We start from the raw sequence: 9,168 nt of genomic DNA on the forward strand, positions 1-9,168 counted from the left end.
ACCCAGCGGGTTCTTTGTGAGTACACAGAGGTGCCTCTTTAAAAGCCTGTCAGGGGGCATCTGGCTGGCTCAGTCAGGAGAGCAGGGGAGTCTCCATCTGGCTTCATGAGCCCTATCCCTACTTTGGGTGTAGGGATTACTTCAACAAATAAACTTACAATAAATAAACAGTACATCAAGCCGGACCCTCTCTAGTCTCGGAAGGGTCCTCTGGAGCAAGGCTATACTAGGTAGGCTACCAAGTGGCCTAATCAAGGGTACGGAGTCTGGGGATTGGGTGAGGCTTTGCAGGGTGCCTGGGGGGATAGGTGGGGAGGGGAGGGAGGAAGGAGAAGGGATGCAAACCCCTGTTCCCTGGGGAATGAAAAGAAAGCACCTTTGCTGGATCAGGGACTGCAAACCACATACTGAAATATAAGCAGAGAAATTGCTCTGCGAAAAACAGAAAAAACCCCGACAGCCAAGGTGGGATGTATGACCAGTGGACAGAAACTGTCCTGCATGCTTTTGATTGAGAAACAGCCAAACCCAGATTCTCAAGAAAGCAGCCCTTAAAAGCAGAGGTGTTTTCTTCAGGGTCCTGGTGTCCCCTGAGTGAGCTTCCTCTTCAGCCCATGTCATCAGCCAAAGTCATGGAAAAGACAAAACAAACAAACAGAAAAATGAATAAGAAAACAAAGGCTATTCTTAAACAACCAACAACAGGTGAAAGAGCAAAAGCAGCCCCCCACTGCCACTGCCACAAATAATGCAGAGGAGTTGTCCATACTCGGGGAAATCGCGGGGGTCAGCATGTCCCTGGTATGATGGAAGGGCCTCCCCTGGGAAAACCACCTGCTTGATCCCGGAGTCTCCCCTGCCGGGTAAGTGTGACTCCCTCCGCCTCCGCCCCACAGCAGTCTCACCCCCCTTCCACGGGACACACAGGCTCACTCGCCTAGGCGCACCCCAACACCCTCGGCACCCACTCCTGTCGCAAGCATCCTCACCCTCCACACGACGCTTCCGAATAGGATGGACGCAACAGCGCTGCTACCTCCTCAGCCCCACGAATTCTAAGTTGCAGAACCCCACCGCCATGTTGCCTGGTTTGCATCAGACACGCCCCGTCCGTGAAGTCAAGGGCTTCGCCTCAGTCCCCAACCCCACCCCATCTCCCTGCCCCCCAGCTCCCCTCCCAACTTGGATTTCAGTACTGGTGTTCCTCCTTCTCCTCCTCCAGTCCCCCTTCCCCTTCTCCCTTCCCGTGCCCTGGCTTCCTTCCTCACCTGCCCAGTCTCCTCTGTCTCCTGAATTGGTTACCACTCTTTCCTCTCCCTGCAGCTATGGCCCCCCAAACCCTACACAACCCCCCCCACCCAGCCCAGGGAAGGCTGTGCCAGCCAGAGAGAAACATGAGGGAGGACTTTCCAACAGCCCGCGAAGAGCAGATACAACTCTCTCTTGCTCTCTCTAGCTCTCTCTCTCTTTCCCTTCGGACCCTGGTTGGAGGACACCGAGTGCCATGGCTGCACCTGTACAGTTCAAACCAGTCCCCACAGCCTCCCCCAGGCCTGGACACTGCGGGGGGGAGGGGAGGACCAAAAGTCCGCAACCCCTGGGCCCTCGGGCTGACACCAGCCCACAACACTCCACACGCTGAACACATCCCAGGGCCTGCTTCTTCCCCAGGAGGGCTCCTAGGATAGGGACGGCGCGCCGCCTCGTGGCTTCGCGGGGAGACGCCCAAGGATCCCGCTGTTGAGGGCAGGGCCAAAGGGGACCACTGCTTCTGCTCCCTTAAACCAGGCTCAGAGTTCTCAGCAGGGGGTTAGTGGGGTCCCAGGCTCCCCACTCTGCCACCGCCTGCCCTCCCTCCACCGCTGGGCGCTTCCCCCTGGAGGGGATTTCTGCAGTCAGGTCGGCCTTTGGAGGGAAAATAGCCAGGTCTGGAAAACTAAACAGACTACTTTGAAGAGATTTGGGCAATTGTATGGTCATGGATGGAGCGCCCTAGGGTTCTGATTTGCCTTGTCTTGCTTGCACCTTGAGGTAGTGGTTTACTTTTCCCGGAATGTTTAAATTAGAAAAGATTGGAGGGTGGAGAGGGGGCGTCCAACTTTAGTTGTCACCTGAGATCAATAGTGTGCTGCTGGGTAGAATAATGCCCCCTCCCTAGGAGCTGCCCAGGCTAATGCCAGGAACCTGTGCACATGTTCCATCCTGCAGCAAAAGGGACCCTGCACAGGTGCTTATGTTAAGGACCTTGAGATGGGGAGATGATCCTGGATTATCCAGGCGGCGCCCTGCAATGACAAGGGGGTCTTAAAACACAAAGAGGCAGAGAAGAGGTCAGAAGGAGGCTGTGTGAGGAGGACTCTGCCTGCTGGGGCTGGGGCTGGGGCTGAGCATGGAGGAGGGGCCTCTAGGAGCTGGAACAGGCAAAGAGACACACTGCCTGCTTAACCTAAAAAATAGAAAGCGCCAGGTATTTTACCAGCCAAATTGGGATTCCTGGGGAATAAAAGGGAAAGGTGATGTGGGACAACCAGCTGGTCTGAGGAAAGTCACCTAACCAGAGCTGTGCAGGGTCCCTGGTGTGGCTTGCAGTGAGGTCCTGCTCAGGGCCTCCATGGGAGGAAAGGCCAGCAAGTCAGGGGGCAATCATTTGAAAGCAGTAGAGGGAACAGGACCTGGAGCTCTCCCAGGCAAAATGACCCCTAATCAGGAGCCAGATCCGTCATCGGAAAATAATCCAGAGCTGACACATGTGAGAACCGCCAGAGAAGGATATGAAAGCTTTTAGTATAAGTTTTCCATCAGTTGTAAATGTTAAACCGAGAAATAGAAAATATAAACAACACCCTCTCTATCTTTAAGAGATGAAAACTACAACGTCTGAAAGGAAATATACTACAAGGTATTGACAGAATTTAGAAAATGCAGAAGAAAAATTTTTGATAGAATTGTATTGACTCTGTAGATCTATTTGCATAGTATTGCCATATGAATGATATTAAATCTTCCAATGCATGCATACAGTTGTTTTTTTCCCCCCATTTGGTCTTTCATCTCTCGCAGAACCATTGCTTCTTATGCTTTTCAGTGAACAAGTCTTGCTCTCCTTGAATGAATTTACACCTGACACTTTTACTGTGTTGTGTGCCATTGTAAATAGAATTGCTTTCTAAATTTCCTTCTCAGATTGTTCATTGCTAGTGCATAGAAACACAACTGATTTTGTATATATGGTACCCTGCAACTTTACGGAATGAGTCTATGGACTCTAATATTTTTGTGTGTGGATGATTTGAGGTTTTTCTATCTTTAGGAGCATGTCCTCTGTAAATAGAGATACAGGTTGACCCTTGACCAATGCGGAGTAAGGATGGTGACTCTCAAGATCAAAAACCTGTGTATAGAGGCGCCGTGAGGGGCGGTAGCAGCGGCGGTGGTGGTGATAGTGGCGGTAGCTGTGAGGGGATTCCGGGAAGATGGTGCTGATTAAGGAATTCCGTGTGGTTTTGCCATGTTCTGTTCAGGAGCAAAGTTCCTGCATTCGTCAGGATGATTGCTCCGGAGGGCTCCTTGCTGTTTCACGAGGAAGCCTGGAACGCATACCCCTACTGTAGAACAAACCATTATGCCTCAGTTGTAACGAGTGTATATATGAAAGATGATTTCTTCATTAAAATTGAAACATGGCACAAACCAGACTTGGGAACATTAGAAAATGTACACGGTTTAGATCCGAACGCATGGAAAACTGTTGAAATTGTCCGCATAGATATTGCAGATCGAAGTCAAGTTGAACCAGCAGACTACAAAGCTGATGAAGACCCAGCATTATTCCAGTCAGTCAAGACCAAGAGAGGGCCTTTGGGACCCAACTGGAAGAAGGAGCTGGCAAACAACTCTGACTGTCCTCAGATGTGTGCCTACAAGCTGGTGACCATCAAATTCAAGTGGTGGGGACTGCAAAGCAAAGTAGAAAACTTCATTCAGAAGCAAGAGAAAAGGATATTTACAAACTTCATCGCCAGCTTTTTTGTTGGATTGACAAGTGGAATGATCTGACAATGGAAGACATTAGGAGAATGGAGGATGAAACTCAGAAAGAACTAGAAACAATGCGTAAGAAGGGTTCTGTCCGAGGCACGTCGGCTGCTGATGTCTAGATGAGTCCCCTGTAGGGTCAGAGACAATATCAAACTGTTTACGTAATCAAGGTCAAGTGAGGGGAACAAGTGCAGCCAGTGATGAGTGAAGAAGGATCTGACCAGTATCTGGCAGTGCTGACGTTTCCCAGATGTGTGCTTGTGATGACATACTCACAGGTTCCCAACCACCTGTGTGTGTGTGTGTGTGTGTGTGTGTCTGTGGCTGCATATAAAACACATGTAGAGCTACGGATCAAGATACACACACTTGTGTATATATGTACATACAAACATACTGAAAGGATTAGTACAATTTCTCCAAAGTACTGTACCTATCTTCAAGAATGCAAAAGAAAATATTTTCAATATATATACCTGGAACAGATTTTAATAATTATCAGAGTAATACCATTGATGGACAAATTGACTGCAATTTAATACTAGCTGGTATGTTTCATAAATGTCAAATTGTGGACCAATATATTTAGCCTTTTATTACTTTTCTGTTCTTTTAAATCTTCCTGTTCTTTTAAATCTTACAAATTCTTATTTTAGTCCCATAAGCAACAGACTCCCACAGAAAAATTTATTCAAAATCTTTTGGTATTCCAGTGAATCTGGAATGTGAACTCTGAATGTATTTATAATGATTTATTTCTGGATGGTTATTATCTTAAATTCAAATTGGACACTGTCTATTAGTAAGGAGTATAGGTCCCAGCCAATTTTTACCTGTTTGCCCTGAGGGAAAAAATCCTTTAAAAAAAAATTCTGGTTTTTATTGGATTTTTGTATTTTAAATTTCAATATTTTTCTACATCAAACCTAGCAAAAATGGAGATGATGGTTTGTGATTTATAATAAGCACTATACAATTTTCAGGCTACTCGTAGGCAAACAAAGAAATTGATGAAGAAATGAATAGCATCGTAGGCTGTAGGAAAACTTTCGGAAGTCGAGCACTTCCATGGAGTCTTGTTTCTGAAATGACTGTTTTCTGAAATTAGAGCTTGGAAACTATGCAAATGATCTAGATTCCTCACAGCTGACAGGCTAGAATACAGATAGTGGTGATGGTTTTGTTTTTGTTTTTGTTTTGCACTTTTCATATTGAAATACACCCCAAGGGGGAGAAGCTGCCTTTGAGATAGTGGAATTTCAGAGGCAGCACAGGCTGATCTCCTTGCCTGGGAGGCCCTGCTGAGAGGCCAGTGCTCCACCGCCCATGGGGAGGACACCATTGGAACCTGTCACGAGTGAGCATCAGGAACGTGCTGTTAGCAGCTGCTGCCACCTTGTCCTCCTCCTCCTCCTTCTTTAAGAAAGGCACCATAGCTAGGTAAGATTTTTATCAGCTCTCTCTGTCCAAATCCAGGTTTTCTCCTGTCAGTCCTGGAAGCTTGACCAGAATGATATTGTTGGAGCCTTCCGGTCACAAACTATCTCCTTTAATCTCGTCCTTCCTGCAACACGCTGGCTCCTGTAGTCCTATCACGTTTGTAATCTGACTTGCTGACAGTCCTGCCCACCCTGCTCCTCGTTTTCCCACATGCCATGTCCCCACTGAGGTGGTGGCAGTGAGTCGGACGAAGGTGTTGAGGATCACTGCCGCACCGCGATGCCCTCTTAGCCTTGGCTCCGAACCCCACGTCGAATATGTCCTCCGTGTACTCAGGATCAAGACTGATGTTTACTCTCTGGGCGGTGTTATAAGACAGGTGTTGTCAAAGCATAATCATTGTCTGCAAAATGTTTCCTGCAAGGAAGATTATTGCTAATTTTGTGAAATAAAGAGTCTCACTCTCTCCTTTTAATGGACTAAACTCTCACTGGCATCTGTAGCTTCGTTGGGAGTTTGGGCGTACATGGAAATCCATGCCCAGCGCAGGGATTCTAATGTTTTCCTAACAACTGTGGAGATTTGAGGGAATGCGTGGTGAATGTAAAATACCTAGTTTACTTGGCAGTCTCTTGTGTAAATTACAGTAAAACAAAGTAAATGAAATTGAAACAAAAAATAAATTTGATCACAAAATGCCAAAAAAAAAAAAAAAAACCTGTGTATAAATTTGACTCCCCGAAAACTTAACTACTAATAGCCACTTGTTGACTGGAAGCCTGACTGATAAGATAAAGATGACTAACCCATATTTTGCAAGTTATATGTATTCTACACTGTATACTTCTAATAAAGTAAGCTAGATAAATGAAAATGTTATTAAGAAAATCATTCAGAAGAGAACATATATTTAGAGTAGTATACTGTGTTTATAGAAAAATGCACGTAGAAGTGTACATGTGCTGTTCCAACCTGTGTTGTACAAGGTCAACCCTAGTTTTATTTCTTCCTTCCCCCACTCTTTTTTCTCACTTTCAGTTTTGAATAGTATTTTGGCCGAGGATCGAATTCCATGCCTAGAGAGGGATTCTTGAGTCTTCTCTTGATTAGAACGAACTTTTCAAGTTCATCCCTGACATTAAATCTAAATTAGACCTGCTTTGGGGCTTGGAAATGGAGGGAAAAATCACCCTCCTTTCTTCTCACTGCATTTTAGACTTCCTCCTCAAAATGAATGTCAGGGGGCACCTGGGTGGCTCAGTCGTTAAGCTTCTGCTTTCCGCTCAGGTCGTGATACTGGGGTCCTGGGATGGAGCCCCGCGTCAGCAGAAAGCCTGCTACTCCCTCTCCCACACCCACTGCTTGTGTTCCCTCTCTCATCGTGTCTCTCTCTGTCAAATAAAAAAATAAAATCTTAAAAAATAAAAAAAAGTTCTTGCAAATAGTGCTGAGGACTCAGACTGGCCATTGCTTTGCTCGTGCCTCCCAATATTACCCTCAAAAATATGAGCAAGACTTCATACTAGGTAAGACTTAGGACCTTGGTGGGCTAAATATTCAGCAAGCTTTATACCAAACATGGTCCTACCATAGCTTTGATAACATGTGGAGAGGACTGAACAAGAAAATATGAAGTGCAACAGAGTCATCTTACCTTGAAAAAACATGGCCATTTTGAATACTCACGGTAGCATATGCAGAAATCTAGCCTGGGCTGCCCTGGAGCCTTGTAAGCTTTACACTGCACATTCAGTGTTTCTAGAACACGCACGTGCACGCGCACACACAGACGCACACACACACACTCACACACACACTCCTCCAGTCCATCTCCGTAGGACTTGTGATCAAATCAGGAGCCAGTCCTCGAGTAGTAGGGCCCAGAGCCCGTGAGCAACAGATGCCTAAACAGGAGCCACTGTCCCTGCTTTTTCTACAGAAGACACGCCTGTTGCGCGGCGCCCTTCCTTGTCACGTGCCCTCTGATCCACGCCCCGCCATGTCTTTCCCCACCCACCCTACCCTCCTGGCCATTGGCCAGCCTGTGACCGGACAGGAAGTGACGTCCACGCCCCCTGGGTTTAGGCCTCCTGTGGGTTCTCAGGCCTGGTTGGGAGAGCAGTGCAGCAAAATAGCTCTTGAAAATGAAAACTATCATCGTAGGACTAAGAACAACAATAAATAGATTCGCAGAATCATGCGAAGGATCTGTACTGGAAATCAGAGCCAAAACTGTAAGAGAACGGGCACCTGGGTGGCTCAGTCGGTTAAGCGACTGCCTTCGGCTCAGGTCATGATCCTGGAGTCCCGGGATCAAGTCCCGCATCGGGCTCCCTGCTCGGCGGGGAGTCTGCTTCTCCCTCTGACCCTCTTCCCTCTTGTGCTCTCTATCTCTCATTCTCTCTCTCTAATAAATAAATAAAATCTTTAAAAAAAAAAACTGTAAGAGAACAAAAGGAGAAGCTAGACCCAAAAGGTGTGTCTGGTAAGGCCAGATGTGCGGAACAGGATTTCGAGCGGAGCAAGAGATGTTAGGCGAGTGTCCCGCTCAGCAGCGGGAAGGCGTGGGGATCAACGCCCCACAGGGTCGTGGGAAGAGCGAGGGAGGGCAGGGCCAGGCACCGCTGTGAAAGGAGACCCGACAGAGCCGGCCAAGTCCTGGATGCATTTGGCGGAGACCGCCGGGCACCAAAACTGGGAGCTCGGCCTTTGCCACAGATTCCAAAGAAATACATTCCCAGCAGCTAACATTTAAGTGTGTGTGTGTTTGGGGGGGGGGTGATGACATGTTCCATGACAAGAAATGTAGCATTTCCTTCTGAATGTGGCATGCGAGAGTCCTGTCATTTTGTCGGCAACACAAGATTTCAATTCTATGACACCACATCGTTGTGGATACCGTGACATGATTTTCGGCCTCAATGTGTTCCGAGCCGATGCAGTTAGACAAGGCCGAAGAATCCAGAGTGTCAGCTTGGGGCTAGAGAGCCCCCAGAGAGGACCCGCGCTTGCCTCTGGCTGGGTAATCAGAGAGCTTGCTCCCCTGTGAACTGAAGGTTGGAGCTTCCAGCCCAGCTGGGAATACTGGGTTATAACTGATCCGAGGCCTTACTAAGCTATACTGTGCGAAACATTCTTTCTTACCTAGCTTCTTCCCTGACTTATCCTCAGTATCTATTTTATTTTTGTTTTTTAAGCTTTAAAAGTTTTATGTATGTATGTATTTATTTATTTATTTATTTATTTATTTATTTATTTATTTAGGAGAGAGAGAGCACGCCCCTGCAAGCCTATAAACGGTGTGGAGGGGCAGAGGGAGAGGCAAAGGGAGAGAATCTGAAGAGGTCTCTGCACTGAGCCTGGGGTTCAATTTCAGGACCCTGAGATCATGACCTGAGCCAAAACCAAGAGTTGAAGGCTTAACCAACTGAGCCACCCAGGTGCCCCATATGTTTTAAATGTTTCAGGGATTTTATTTTTAAGGAATCTCTACATGCTTTGTGAGGCTCGATCTCACAATACCGAGATCAGGAGCAATATCTAGTTTATTTTTGTTTATTTTTTTAAAATATTTTATTTAATTATTTGAGAGAGAGTGAGAGAGCGAGCAGGAGAGCATGGTGGGAGACACAGGGAGAAGGAGACTCCTCGCTGAGCAGGGAGCCCGATGTGGGGCTCGATTCCCAGACC

The 9,168-nt window shown here is 47.1% G+C and overlaps 1 non-coding gene across 1 annotated transcript; it reads right to left on the minus strand.

The window, feature by feature from the left end:
- Positions 1-708: 708 nt before the first annotated feature.
- On the minus strand, positions 709-871 carry LOC148161959 (U1 spliceosomal RNA). The gene has a single exon (XR_015767234.1). It is a non-coding gene; the product is annotated as a U1 spliceosomal RNA (small nuclear RNA).
- Between the last annotated feature and the right edge of the window lie 8,297 nt (positions 872-9,168).

Source organism: Eumetopias jubatus, unplaced genomic scaffold (genome assembly GCF_037043125.1).
Source record: "Eumetopias jubatus isolate StellerSeaLion01/CBP00866 unplaced genomic scaffold, mEumJub1_p1.0 scaffold_32, whole genome shotgun sequence".
In the NCBI taxonomy this organism is placed as follows: domain Eukaryota; kingdom Metazoa; phylum Chordata; class Mammalia; order Carnivora; family Otariidae; genus Eumetopias; species Eumetopias jubatus.